Below are 13888 nucleotides of genomic sequence, written 5' to 3' on the forward strand. Positions count from 1 at the left end.
TGTGACATGGTCAATTACTCAGCCTGTGAAAACCCAGAAACACAAGCAAAAGGATGGGTAGGACCAAGAGCCTTTTACATGTGCCCTAATCCAAACCCAGCAGACACTAAGAGAGGCCAGATTTGGTGTGTCAAACAAAATTCGTACTGTGCAGAGTACAGATGTGAAACTATAAACTCAGTTTATTCTCCAAGAGCAGGAAAAGATCAATATATCACAGTCTGGTGGGGACCATACGGGTGCAAACCACCTAGATATAACAAGGGACCTTCTGCCTATAACCCATATGCCAGGAGAGGTTTAGAAGAACAGAATGGAGTTCCTTGTCAATTTGCAGATATACATGTGGAACAACCTGATGATCCAGGGTGGATAATTGGAAAAAAATGGGAATTTAGACTTTGGATTCCAAGCAATAGTCCCTATAACGAACCAGGAAATGGCCTCAGTCAAGATCCTAAAGGCCTCTTTTACATAAAAAAGGAAATAGTTCTTCCAGACCCACAACCTATAAGTCCAAACACAGCAATCAATCCGCAGAATGTGCTACCAGAAACTAACATCGCAGATTCAAATAATCTATGGAGATTAGTAAAAAATAGCTACTATGCTTTAAATGCTACTAATCCTAACTTAACAGAACAGTGCTGGCTTTGTTATAGCTCTAAACCACCCTTTTATGAAGCTATTGCTATTAATGGAAGAGAAACTAAAACTAATGACAGCAATCCAACCCAGTGTAAATGGAGAAATGACTTAAATATAAGAGCTGGAATCACCCTAGCTCAAGTAACTGGAACTGGCACCTGCATTGGTCAAGTGCCACAAGAAAAACAGAGTCTGTGCAGTAAAATTGTGGAAAATCCTAACAATCAAGAACCAGCGAAATGGTTGTTACCTGAAAAAAATGCACATTGGGTTTGTGTTAGTGTTGGAATCACCCCGTGTATACCCTTGAATGCTTTTAAAACCACAGATCATTGCATTCAAGTCATGATTATTCCCCGACTTACTTACCACTCTAATGAATATGTGCTGGATCATCAGACGATACCAGAACACCATTTAATGAAAAGAGAGCCGATCACAACTATAACCATTGCCACTTTATTAACATTGGGAGCTACTGGAGCTAGCACTGGTATAGCTTCCCTCGTACAACAAGGAAAAGAGTTTTCCGCATTAAGAACAGCAGTTGATGAAGACCTTGCAAGAATTGAAAATTCAATTACTGCGTTAGAAAGCTCTCTAAGATCTCTATCTGAAGTTGTATTACAACATGGAAGGGGTTTAGATATTTTGTTCGCACATGATGGTGGGTTATGTGTAGCTCTAAATGAAGAATGCTGTGTGTATGCTGACCATACTGGAGTAGCCCGAGATGCAATGGCAGAGCTACGAAAAGGATTAGAAAAACGTAAAAAAGAGAGAGAGGCCACACAAGCATGGTATAAAAATTGGTTTCAATCTTTTCCCTGGTTAACAACCTTACTATCCACCATTGCTGGACCCCTAATTATGTTAATCCTAGCCCTAACGTTTGGACCTTGCATTTTTAATCGTCTAATAACACTTGTTAAAAACCAGCTAGAAGCAGCCCATCTGATGATAATTAAAGCTGAACATATAGAAGAAGAGCTAGAAGAGGATGAATTAGAATGGAGTCGCCTGGAACTTAAAAGATTTAATGAACAAAACAAAAATGTACCATAAAAGAAAGGGGGGATTGTGAAGGAGAATGTTTGTCCATTAAATCTAGAATGTGAATACGTAGGCACGGCTGCTTGGTGGCTGCTACATATTCCTTAACCTTTACACCTGCCTAAGAAAACATGCAATTGCTTAATATTGCTTAACCTTTAAGTTTGCTTAAGAAAACAGTCTTTTGCAGAAATCAGCAGAAGAGAAATCGCCACGCTGTTGAAATTTCGCTTAAACTCCCCGGCAACAGCAGGAGAGCATGCGCAGAGTACTACTGAAGCAGGAAGTTAGACCACATAAAAGAAAACTACGAATCAAGAACCGCGCGGCAGTTGGTGGGACGGAGATCCCCCTGTCGCCCAGTGCTGAATTGCCTATGCTTTGCTTGCTGTAATTAATAAAATTTTACCCATTGGAACTAAGACCGATTGGCGTGGTCTCAAACCTCTATAACAATATTGTTGCTGTTACTGTTCCTTTTCTTATTGCTGTTTCCAGTAAATTGTTTTTATCTCAACCTGTGATTGTTGTGATAGATAAGGATTGATTCTCTAAATCGCAACAGGAAAACAGGGCCCCCACGGGCCAAAGACCTCCTGCTGGCATAAGCAGAACTTAAGCATCCTGTTTACACAAGGCTTATACAAAACTTGCAAAGTTTAGGAGGAAGGGCAGGCTGCGAACATGACTACAACCTTTCGGAAGGCAGCGGCGGACCCTCTAGCAACAGCAACAGACTACGCAGACACAGCCTTATCTCCAGCAAATGACACGTAGCCCGGAAAAAGGGACTGCATAAAACCTCGGCACACACAAACCTCTGCGCGGTGTGTCTTAGGCAGAGCGAAGGAGCCTGCCTAGCCTGCCCAGCGCTGCTTTGACCTGTATCCGCTTGTGTTGGAAAACGCAGTTTTCCAGCAAAACTTATGCTAACTGAATATACCTGAGCAGGGCCTCAGCATACTCAGGCCTCAGTAAAATCCTAACAAGCTACAGTGGCTTGTTTACCTGAGAATGTTCTGTGGGAAGAATGTCATGGGAAAGAATAGGGAGTCAGAAGTGTTATGAGAAAGAAAAAGGGAGTCACCGGGAAGATCCCTGAATGTGTGAGAACAGACTGCAGGTGTGTGTGTAGCTATAATTAGTAACTTCTGTAACAGTATATAAGTTTCTCGTTTGGTGAAATAAAATGGAGCTTACTCTATATCTCACATTGAGACTGCCGTGAGTTCCCTCTCGTCGTTATGTTACGCTTGCTTGAATAAATTACAAATTACTGAATTGGAATTGTCTCTGATTGACTTATTGAGACCCAATTTATGACAACATGGTGCCGTGACTCGGATAGGGTCCCTCACTGGAGACCCCTCACTGGGAGGCGCCCCGTTGTTTCAACGGCCCTGCGGGGGTACTTCTCCGACACCCTAACTGACGAACCTAAATTCGGATACTGGTCAAAGGAAAACCCCATAATCTTTGTGCACGAAGCTCCGGACGAAGACACAGGATGTGTGAGTATGTGTTCAGATTAAGAGAACACAGGGTATCCATTCAGTTGGGGTGGTTATCCCAGAGTGTGGTGTGTGAGACACCAAAGTCTTGGCAAAGTGAATGTGGACTCCCTTGTAGTGCGGTTCCCACATCCCGCGAGGGACTGGGCCACGACCGGGAAGACGCGAGTGTGTGTGTGACTGAAAACACTCTGGAAGATGGGTCAGAGGAAAAGCAAGCCCTCTGAATCCATGGGGGGGGAGCCCCAGACAAAACTCCCGGATATCCCGCCTGATAGTCCCTTAGGGGTTTTGATTAAATATTGGGCGGATGACCCCCGTACGAGGGGTAAGAGTAAAAGTAAAATGATAAATTATTGCATGGTAGTTTGGGGAGGAAAACAGATACAGACCGACCCTTTGTACTGACCAGTATTTGGGTCGTTTGAGGATTTTATGTGTCAAGCTTTAAATTTGTATGTAAATTCCAAACAACCTTTTAATCAGGAAGAAAGTGATTATGCTGCCCTTTGGATTACCCCGATACGAGGGGCAGGACTTTTTGTGTTAAAACAAAAAGATCCTAAGAAAAGGAATTCAGAGGAAATGCCCCCTCCATATGTACCTCCAGCACCAACTCCGGCGCCACCTCAGAATGCACCAACAGCCCCGTTATTACCTCAAGATGACACTAATCAATCGTCTGAAGATGAGGAGCCTGCTCAGCCTAGTAGACACATCACACGCAGCAGGGCGCGTAATGGTCTATATCCACTCAGAGAGGTTGGCATGGGGATGGTAAACCAACCAGGGGGAGGTCAGGCACCTGGTATAGGGTACATAGCAGTTCCCTTAAATTCAGGGGACATAAGAGAATTTAAAAAGGAAATGGGTCACCTTCTAGAAGATCCATTGGGGGTTGCTGAGAGAGTAGATCAATTCCTAGGTCCTAACATTTATACCTGGGATGAACTCCAGTCTATTTTGGGGCTTCTCTTTACGGCAGAAGAAAGAAGGATGATTAGAACAGCCGGTATGAGGATTTGGGAAAATAACCATCCTCAGGGCCTGATTGGGGATGTGAAGTGGCCATTACAGCGGCCCAATTGGAATAATCAAGACCCAAACAATCGGGCACACATGCAGGACTTGCGGACGATCATAGTCCAAGGCATTAAAGAATCAGTCCCTAGGGGACAAAGTATGACTAAGGCCTTTAATGAACAGCAAAACAAAATGACAAATTTGACAATTACTAGGATTATTTGGCTATTGTAGACAATGGATTGAGAATTACAGCCAAAAGGTCAAATTCCTATATGAAAAATTGGCCCATGATGGACTCCTTAAATGGTCTCCAGCAGATGAGGAAAGATTTCAGGCTCTGAAAAAAAAAAAGAATTGGTCAATGCACCCGTGTTAAGCTTGCCTGATATCCACAAGCCCTTCCATTTATTTGTGAATACCGAAGAGGGGACTGCATTTGGTATTTTGGCTCAGGACCGGGCCAGTAGTAAAAAGCCTGTGGCCTATTTATCTAAATTGTTAGACTCCCATTAGTAAGGGATGGCCTACTTGTCTCCAAGTAGTAGCTGCAGCATCACTAATGGTAGAGGAAGCCCTCAAAATAACCTTTGGAGGAGAACTGCGAGTTGTCTCCCCTCATGATATCCAGAGTATTTTATCCCAAAAGGCAGAAAAATGGATCACAGATGCCAGATTGCTTAAATACGAAGGAATTCTGGTTGCGTCTCCTAAATTAACTTTAGAAACCACCTCGGTACAAAATCCGGCCCAATTTTTGTATGGAGTACCCGACGGCAATGTGCTATTACATGGTTGCCTCCAAACCATAGAAGAACAAACAAAGATTAGGCCTGACCTAGAAGATGAAGAATTAGAAGATGGCATTAAATTATTTGTGGACGGGTCCTCACGGGTAGTAGAGGATAAATGTATGTCCGGCTATGCCATCATTGACGGACAAACCATGGAAGTACTCCAATCAGGTCCCTTAAACTCAAGTTGGTCAGCTCAGGCATGTGAACTTTATGCTGTATTACGAGCCTTACAAATAATTGGAAAAGACATAAGGACCATCTACACTGACTCCAAATATGCATTTGGAGTAGTACATACATTTGGAAAAATTTGGGAGGAAAGGGGCCTAATAACCTCCCAGGGTAAGGGACTAGTGCATGAGAGGCTCATTAAAGAAATCTTAAAGGCACTCTGACAACCAACTAAATTGGCTGTAGTACATGTTAAAGGGCACCAAAAAGGGTTAAGTTTAACTACAAGAGGCAATAACCTAGCAGATGAGGAAGCAAAACGAGCTGCTTTGCTTTCTCTCCACGAGAAACACCCACGCAAGCTTTGTGCAACATGTAAAGATGATTTAGAGAAATTCCCCTGCTTTGCTTGCTGGAAAGATTTTGGGTGCGATGGTCTGGTTTGCACATGCGATAATCCTCATAAGGAATGGTGTTATGTACATGAAGAAGAGGGTCAAACCCAGAGACCTCAGTTGTTATGCTTTTCTACGCTAGAGGAGCAAAAGCTTAGACAAACAGGGGTGACACAGAATTCAGAAAAGAAGTAGGTCCTTACAGATGGGAGGGAAGTACTACCAAAAGCTATGGCTCTGCGGGTTTTGCGGAGATTACATGAAAAGACTCATTGGGGAATACAAGCCTTAGTAGATCACTTTGCTAATAAATATATGTGCATAGGGATATATAATCTGGCCAAACAAGTAACCATGGGATGTGTAACCTGCCAGAAAGTAAATAAACAGCAACTAAGAGAACGATTGCCTGGGGGACGGGAATTGGCACATAGACCGTTCTGTTCAAATACACTTTACAGAATTACCTGCAGTAAGAAGACACAAATATCTACTAGTAATGGTAGACCACTTAACCCATTTTGTGGAAGCCGTTTAAACAACACAAGCTACGGCACAAACAGTCGCCAAGGTATTGTTAGAACAAATTATTCCACGATACGGTCTCATTGAAACTATGGACTCAGACCAAGGACCCCATTTTGTGTCCAAGGTAGCAAAAGCTGTGGCAGACGCTCTAGGTATCAATTGGGAATATCACACCCCTTGGCATTCACAAAGTTCGGGAAAAGTAGAACGTATGAATGGGGAAATTAAGAAACAATTGACTAAATTAAAGCTTGAAACAAAAATGAGTTGGGTTAAATGTTTACAGTTAGCTCTATTAAATATTAGGACACAACCCCGTACAGATATAAGACTTTCTCCCTGTGAAATGTTATATGGAATGCCCTTTGATTTAGAAATTCCTGGAGATCATCCCGCTGTATCAGACACTCACTTACAAACTTACATTACACACCTGGCGGGGAGATGGGACAAGCTGAGACAAAAGGGGTTAGCTGCCCAAAGACCACCTTTCTGGATGCCGATACATGCATATCAGCCTGGAGATGAAGTTTTAATAAAATCCTGGAAAGAGGCATCTTTAACCCCTCAATGGGAAGGTCCCTATGTTGTGTTACTTACCACAGAATCTGCAGTCCGGACCACCGAAAAGGGTTGGACTCACGCCAGCCAAGTAAAGAAGTTCAACAGAGACCCCTTGTAGAAAGTCGTGGAACGCCCCGAGGAATTGAGGATAAGACTTAAGAGACTGTAATTTCTAGTGCATGAACCCTGTTACTGTACACCTGAAATACCCCATTAGAGTTTTCCCTAAGTATGATTTACCCTATGATTGCTATGCTTGGGACCATGTGGTCAAATGTAATACCCCTAATTGTAATTGCTATCCCTTTGTATGTTTTGTATACAAAGTATGTAGAGAAAAGTGGTGGACCCATTGCACCAGAGGAAGGCCTCCTATGGGGGTCTGCCCAACCTGCTATAAGGCAGAACATAAGCAAACCGAGCATTTGTTACGATTGGCTGTTAAATTGGGGAGATTACGACAGGGGACGCCCGAATGGTGGGATATTTACCGCCATGGGATTCGCCCTGAATTTTATTGTTACCACTCCAATGAACCTAGGCCGATGGTGGCAGAAATCATTGGAGAAGACTGTAGAAAAAAAATGTGGCTCACTTACCCTGCCATAGTCCAGTGGTTAAACATAAAAACTGGGACAGTTATAAAAACAGATCATTTACCCCGGAGCTCCCCGAGGAATATCCTTGCTGCCGAGAAGATGGTGACCCCCGTGGCTCGTGGCAACCGAGTCGACGAGCGAGGCAGAGGGATCGAACCTGGGAGAGTAAAGACAGTCTGTGGGACTATGAAAAGATCTGGACCGAGCTGCCCCAAGTCTTGGAAGGACTTTAAAAGGGTTCAAGAGCCCAAGCAGCAAAGTGGGTATCAAATACAGGTAAGAAGTACACGTTCAGCCATGGGACCATCACTTACACAATGTATATATATGTGTAGCTTAATTTTGTTAAAATGTATCATGAGTAGCGCTAGCCATCATCCTCATGAACCGTTTAAATGGTCTCTGATCTGATGGGGAGATCAACACATCATACAAACACAAACTACTGTGGGAAACCCATCTTTTCAGATCCCAGTCGGGTCATTAGGACCATACTGGTATCCGAATCATACTACAGATTACTATATGTGCCCAAGTTCAAATCCTGGTCTTGGGTACTGTAATCAACCAACAGCTTATTATTGTGCACATTGGGAGTGTGTAACTGTAGCAGGAAGTTGGACTCCTAGGAACAGTGACAAACATATTTCCACAGGATGGTATCCTTAAGGGTGTACATCACCTACTAGGTACAATTATATTGACACTGGGAACTCAAATCCTAGAGGATCTGTGTGTCACGGAATTTATATAAATATCACTCAAGGGACAGATGTAGCATGGGTAGTAGGAAAAACTTGGGGAGTCAGGCTATATGTACCCGGGACCGACCCCGGGAGCCTAATATTTATAAAGAAAGAGCCCATCCCAAGTGACCCTGAACCGGTGGGGTCAAATGCAGTAATTGCAAAAGAAGTCCCCACCAACGAAGGTACCACAGTTTCCACAGAGAACAACACCCTCACGATAGTAACAAATATACCCCCACCCACTTCAGGAAGAACAGATGAGCTATGGAAACTGATGGAAGCTAGTTATAATGTACTTAATAATACACACCCCAATCTAACAGAACACTGCTGGTTATGTTACAACACCAGACCACCCTTCTATGAAGCACTAGGTACCACAGAGAAAGCCAGACGAATAAATGGCACAAACCCTGCACAATGTCTATGGAAAAAGGGCAGAGAACTAAGCACCGGCATAACCCTTGCACAGGTGTCAGGCCAAGGGAGATGTTTTGGGCAAGTACCCGAAAATAAGAAACATTTGTGTAACACAACAACGCAGGCTAAAAAGGCTGAAAGACCAGCAGATTAGCTGATTCCCTCTAAAAACGCCTACTGGGTGTGTGCCAGTGTGGGAGTGACACCATGTATTCCACTCAAGCATTTCAACGAAACAGATTATTGTATTCAAGTTGTAATAATACCACGCATAAGCTACTACCCCGGTGATTACATGTATGAACACCATTCCGTTACAGAACATCATATTATGAAGCGGGAGCCAATAACAGCCATTACCATAGCAACATTGCTGGCTTTAGGAGCTACTAGAGCCAGTACAGGTATAGCATCTCTTGTACAACAAGACAAAGAATTTACCGCTCTGCTGGTAGTAGTTGATGAAGATCTGGCTAAAATCGAGGCCTCAATCACGGCACTTGAAACATCACTAAGGTCTCTCCCGGAAGTAGTTCTCCAAAATAGAAGGGGCTTAGAAATTTTACTGGCCCAAGAAGGGAGATTGTGTGTAGCATTAAATGAAGAATGCTGCGTTTATGCTGACCACACAGGGGTAGTGAGAGATGCTATGTCTGAACTCCATAAAGGATTAGAAAAACGCAAAAGAGAAAGAGAAAACACTCAGAATTGGTATGAAAGCTGGTTCAACACATCCCCGTGGCTTACAACCTTGATATCTACCCTAGCGGGACCTCTGGTTGTACTAATATTGACACTTACATTTAGACCATGTATATTCAATCAACTTTTAAGTATAGTTAAAGGAAGATTGGAAGCAGCACACCTAATGCTAGTTAAGGCTAAACTAGAGATAATACCCGATCAGCAAAAATATGATATGGCCGAAGGACTGATCCTTAGCACAGAGGCCTTAAAGTGATTTAGCGAACAAAATGGTATTAAAGAAAGGGGGGGATTGTGATAGATAAGGATTGATTCTCTAAATCGCAACAGGAAAACAGGGCCCCCATGGGCCAAAGACCTCCTGCTGGCATAAGCAGAACTTAAGCATCCTGTTTACACAAGGCTTATACAAAACTTGCAAAGTTTAGGAGGAAGGGCAGGCTGCGAACGTGACTACGACCTTTCGGAAGGCAGCGGCGGACCCTCTAGCAACAGCAACAGACTACGCAGACACAGCCTTATCTCCAGCAAATGACACGTAGCCCGGAAAAAGGGACTGCATAAAACCTCGGCACACACAAACCTCTGCGCGGTGTGTCTTAGGCAGAGCAAAGGAGCCTGCCTAGCCCTCCCAGCGCTGCTTTGACCTATATCCGCTTGCTTGAATAAATTACAAATTACTGAATTGGAATTGTCTCTGATTGACTTATTGAGACCAAATTTATGACAATTGTCACCGAAATCTGTGGGAAAATAAGAAAAACCCTCTAACACTGTATTTGAAGTGATAGAGAATCAGGCATTACTTTATTTGCTGGCCAGGATGTGCCTCGGAAAGTATTCCAAGAACACATAACATCAGAGAATTTTCTCCCGAATTTTATACAGTCAAAACCCCTCCTGGAGATGGTGTCTGGTGAATGTCTGAGATAACCCCATGACCTGAAGATGTTCGGTGGGTGGCCACAATGTCCTGCAGATGTTCTGTTAATGGTCTTCATCTTTCTGGTTATCTTCGGGGTTACTCCCAATCCGTGGTATGTTAATCCCATCTCCGTAGGGTGATACTATATCTCTTAAAAAAACTAAAGAAAAGCTCCTTTCCCTAGGTAAAGTCAATTAAAGCTAGCTAGAGAGATACAATAATATTTCTAAAATTATATTGTTTCTGACATGATCTTTACCTTTTATGTCTCCAATTCTCTTCTCCAGACTGCAGCAGGGAAGGGGGAGGGGGGAGTGAGCGAGTAGCACATGGTTTGGAGTCATTTCAGTGGGAACACTAAACTGGACAATACCATTTCTAAACCACAACAGCCTTATTTAGTGCCCAATGTGTGGCACAAAGGGTTGAGATAACAACAGATATGCCCAGAATGGGTTGGAAACAAATTTGATCTAAGCATTTGTTGTAAAAGGTATGGAGCCACTGGTCATAATGTTGCTTGGTCTGTTTATATGGGTGTGGTATCTATCCCTGTATAAGTTTCTGTACATGCACTATGTGCCCATCACAGTGGTGTTTTTCAGAGCAGGGAGAGGTATCATGATTGCTTTGTTGCTGTACTGAGGTATATCGGTTTATGACATAACATCAAGGGCAATGAGGGTCATTTGGGATGTGTATTCACTACTGCTCTTCTACCCTTACCTCAGGCGCTACTTTTGGGAGTGCATCAATAACTGTACCCAGTCTGTGGATGGAACAGCTTTTCACACATTTTTTTTATTCCTTCAGGCCTGTTACAACAGGTTCTGAGAATTTTGAATTTCCTTTAGATATTATGGAAAGCATGTTCTTGTTGCTATGTTTCTCTCAGTATGGTCTACATCATGTTAAGAACCAGAACATAGAGTTTTAGGAAGGTCATCCAGAGATCTGCCCCGAGGGTGAATAGTCATGAGTGGCATGGAATGTGGGAGGACATGGACCAGTATTTGGAGGATTTCTCTCCTCCAATAATCTGGAAGTTCACCCCTGGACAATTAGAAGACACTGTTAAAGGGATAAAATATACAAAAGAAAAATCAGTTTCCTTAGTGAGGGATGAAGAGGAAGTAGGGCCCTCTCAACAGGAGGAAGAGGCAGGGCCAGAGATAATCACCCGATCCCTATCCCCAGGTGGGCTGCTAGATATGCAAAAAGATTTCAGCTGCCAGTCAAGAGAGCCTCTGGTGACCTGGTCGCTCTCGTGCTGGGATATCACAGCCTACAGTATAAAACTAGATGGTAGTAAAGCCAAGCAACTGGGATCCCTGTCCCAGAATGTGGGCATTGACAAATGGGATTGGGAAGAGGACAGAAACAGCCTCTGGAGGTGTCTCCTGTCAAGCATGAGGGAAAGGTATTCTCTCAAGGGTGATCTAGTAGTGCGCCTGTCAGGGTTTGACCCTGACTAAATGCCAGGCACCTCTGCTCTCTCCTGCTGCAGACAACCAGGAGAAAGAAGAAAGAACCAACTGTTAAACACACACCTGAGACTCTGAGCTTTCGCCCCCCTTCCGCGGAGCCTGTCCGAGCTGAGGGCTGAACTCTTGATTCAAATTCAAATTGTAGGTAACAGCTCTGGCCTGATGGCTTATCAGCTAAGCATGCATTTGAAACCAGCACAGAAACCTTTACCCTGGAGGGGTCTTTGGGGGTCTCCAAAGACCACCATGACATATTAATGACTTTCATGAAATGATTTGTATAACCCCTCCTATCCTGAAGAATGTAATGAATATTCATGAATTTTACCTATAACACTGTGTCTTTGGGGGTACTGGTGTGTGTATTTGATGGAAACAATTCCCCCACACCCGGTGCATCGAATAAAGCAAATACCCACTTCTCTGACTTGGTCTCTGAAGTGTCTCTGGGCTCGATTGGGGCAAATCACACCGGATTCATGAGTTGAGATAGGACGCTGGTGGCAGGACGCACAGAAAAAGGGCAAACAGGCTCAAAACTTAAAGTTGTTAAGTGATTTATTACCTAACAGAGTCAGAGGATAAATGAGAAATAAAAATAAGCTCTTCAGACACCATTCCTTCACTCACGCCCCTCCCTCTTAAGACACCATTTCTCTGCTCACCCCCCCCTCCCTCCTTCCAACCAACAGCTTGGGTAGGGGGCAGGGTATGGGGTTGTTTCTTAGTCCAAAAATTTATTCATCACCACATTTCTTCTACTACAAACACTGTTTCTCTGCTCACCCCTCTCCCTCTTAAGACACTGTTTCTCTGCTCACCCCCCTCCCTCCTTCCCACCAACAGCACGGGCAGGGGGCAGGGTAAGGGGTTTTTCCTCTGGTCAGTCAATCAGGGAGGGGGGTCCTCTACTTAGCCATGGGGTTCCTCCCACGAGAGACAGTCCTCTGTTAACGCGAAGGGGGAGGAGGGGTGGAACCAGGCCTCTGCGTTTACCGAAAGTGTCTCTAAGCTATCGAGAGATCACTCCAGTCAGCACTGCCTGGTGCTGTACAGAAAAGCCCTTCTCACACCCGTGCCGGTGTAAGGCACATATTCTCACTCACCCACGGAGTTAGATAACTCGTGCGTTACCAGAGACAAAGAATTCAGAGCGCTCAGTCAGCCGGAGGTTCCAGAGGTTTATTCTGAAGGGTTCCAGGGCCAAAAGAGAGCGAGGCACCCCAGCCGTCTACATTTAAAGGGGCGGCTGGAGGGTCAGGGGAGAGGAGGCGGGGGGAACACCACAACCAATGGCAGGAGGAAGGGATGGGATCAGGGGTTAGGTTACAGCTGGGGGGATTTACATAATTTGGGGAGGAACCATCGTGTTCTCCAGGGGGGAGGACTAAGAAGGCTTCCACCAGTGGGGTTCTGCTGTGTTGGAACCACTCAGCTCCTCAGCAGTTCCTGAGATGGTATCACCCACCCCAACACTCTGTGAACTTGTTTGGCATGGGTCTAATCTCACAAGCAACATCCCGCCCGAATTCTGCTGCAGCATGAGTTCTCTTGTCCAAAAGGTGCAGACTCTCCCGAGCTGAGGCCAGGCTGTTTCCATCCCGGGAGCAAGGCCTTTCTTTCTCTCCCTTGCAAGGTGAGAAAGGAGTGGTCAAATAGAAAACACAAATCTATTTGCACTTCAACCATTCTTGTTTCTTTGAGCTTTTGCCCCTTCCACCAGCACGGCGCCCGTCAGTTCTGGCCTTGTGGATTCCCTTAATCTTATCAAGATAAAAGGGGGCAAAAAGAATCCTTTTGCCATTGAGCACAAGAAATCGTTAGTAATATTAATGACTTATGAGAAGTAATTTGTATAACCACTCCTATCCTGGGAAATGTAATGAATATTCATGAATTTTACCTATAACACTGTGCCTTTGGAGGTACTGAGGTGTGTGTGTGTGTGTTTGGCGGAGAGAATTCCCCACACATCTGGTGCACTGAATAAAGCAAATACCCACTTCTCTGACTTGGTCTCTGAAGTGTCTCTGGGCTTGATTGGGGCGAATCAAAGGCCTTTGCAGCTTTAACTCTCTATATGAGACTCCCACTGGATCACAGCTTCTTTCAGGCATCCACCTGCTCTTCCGGTATGGGCACCTCCCCATGGGCTGTGGGTGGATTTCTGCATCCTTGTGGACTCCATGGGCTGCAGGGGGACCACCTGCTCCCCCCATGGTCTTCACCACAGCTAGCAGAGGGTTTTCAGATCTGGCACCTGGAGCACCTCCCCCCTGTTGGAAAACGCAGTTTTCCAGCAAAACTTATGCT

General features: G+C 44.4%; 1 long non-coding RNA gene across 1 annotated transcript in view; it reads left to right on the plus strand.

The window, feature by feature from the left end:
• LOC146425602 (uncharacterized) overlaps positions 1–13888 on the plus strand; it is a 143000-nt gene that overhangs the window by 87930 nt on the left and 41182 nt on the right. The window lies entirely within an intron of this gene.

Source organism: Lichenostomus cassidix, chromosome W (assembly GCF_008360975.1).
Source record: "Lichenostomus cassidix isolate B80296 chromosome W, HeHo_3.0, whole genome shotgun sequence".
In the NCBI taxonomy this organism is placed as follows: domain Eukaryota; kingdom Metazoa; phylum Chordata; class Aves; order Passeriformes; family Meliphagidae; genus Lichenostomus; species Lichenostomus cassidix.